Raw genomic sequence first — 1943 nt, forward strand, 5'->3', positions numbered from 1 at the left:
CCAGCAACCCTCAGTTTGTTTTCTGTATTTAAGAGTCTCTTATGTTTTGCTCCCCTCTCTGTTTTTATATTATTTTTGCTTCCCTTCCCTTATGTTCATCTGTTTTGTATCTTAAATTCCTCCTATGAGTGAAGTCATATGATATTCGTCTAAGAAAGAGAATTTATGAAAAGATCATAGATGGGGCTAGTTTAGGGACTTGGTTCAAAGGCTCAATTGATGTCAGAAGGGTCTAACTGAGTACACTTTGCTTTCTCTGGGTTGGTTTCATTTCAGGCTTTTCATGGTGGTCTCTGGCATCTTTAGTCATGTCAGCACAACACCAAATCCAAGTTAGTCTCCATCCCAGATTTAGGGAATTCCAGACCAGCTCCTGCCCACCCACCCCACCAGCTCTGCAGAAAGCCACAGAGTGACCTATTGGGAAAGGGCGGAAGGCCAGGCTTTGAGTCCTGTCTGGGATGCTGGTCAGGCTATGTGCATTGTTAAATCCATAACTTTTATTGTTTAGACATAATGGCATATCAGCCTCCCTTTGAGTTCTTACTCTGAGTCCTTCAAATGTTAGGGGCAGGCCAGGTATAGGCAATGTTGGAAATTTTGTTCTTCAACCTGAGAGCAGGAGGAAGTCATTTGAAGGAATTTAGGCAGGAAAGGAACAAGATAGGATTTAGATTTAAAAAATAAATTTTTTTTAACGTTTATTTATTTTTGACACAGAGAGAGACAGAGCATGAACGGGGGAGGGTTAGAGAGAGGGAGACACAGAATTGAAACAGGCTCCAGGCTCTGAGCTGTCAGCACAGAGCCCAACGCGGGGCTCGAACTCACAGACCGGGAGATCATGACCTGAGCCGAAGTCGGCTGCTTAACTGACTGAGCCACCCAGGCGCCCCAGGATTTAGATTTTTTTTAAAAATGGCATTACCGTGCTATAAGCAGCATAGAATCAACTGCACATATTTAATGTATACACCTGATCCATTTGACATGCCAATGAAATCACAATTAAAAAAAAAACAAAGAAAATGAAAAAAACCCACAAATGACTTTTACTTGGAATATACAGGACTCTACAATTCAGTAACTACAAGACAAACAACCAAATTAAAAATGGGACAAAAGACCCCCCAAAACCAAGAGCACACTGTACACACTATAGGTTAGCCGATTTGAAAATAAATTACATTAAAAAAAAAAATAAAATGATTAAGAAAAAAAATGGGACAAAAGATTTGAACAGTCACTGCACAAAAGAAGATATACAAATAGCAGAGAAGCACAGGAAAAGGATCTCAACATCATTTGTCACTAGGAAGATGCAGATTTATATTTTAAAATGTCACTCAGGCTCCAGTAGGGAAAGAACTGGAGATCAGGTTGGCAGGAAGAACAGTTAAGAGGTTGTTGCTATAGGACTAGTAAAAGCAGCTACTTGAATTAAGATGGTAGTTGTAGAGACAGGGAGTGGATGACAATTGGACAAATATTCAGGGAGCAAAATAGATAGGCCTTGACACTGGTTTTGATTTTAGAGCATCAAGTGTTAGAAATGATTCCAGATTTTCTGGCTTGTGCAGTAGGGTGGCCAGTGGTGCCATTCACAAACGTGGTGAAAACTGGAGAAAGACCAGGTATGGGTAAAGATTAAATATATGTTAAATGAGCACTTTTGAGGTATTTCTGAGACCTCAAAGTAGACTCTGGGAGCTGGCAGTGGAGCAAAATGTGTCCTAAGCCTTGTCTCTTGTGTTTGGTGTGGGCAGAAGCTCAATGGCAGTGGGCTGACGTTTAAATGCAGGGAGAAAGAGAAGAGCAGGGATTGCTAAATCAGATTCCCCTGTTCTGTCCCCATGAAAGGGAGGGAGACTGTCATAGGTGGTCTACACTAAGGAAAGCAGGAAGAACTTCTGGAGGAAGGGGAGTTTCGGAGACCTTCTTTA

This window comes from Prionailurus bengalensis, chromosome B2 (assembly GCF_016509475.1).
Source record: "Prionailurus bengalensis isolate Pbe53 chromosome B2, Fcat_Pben_1.1_paternal_pri, whole genome shotgun sequence".
Taxonomy (NCBI): Eukaryota; Metazoa; Chordata; class Mammalia; order Carnivora; family Felidae; genus Prionailurus; species Prionailurus bengalensis.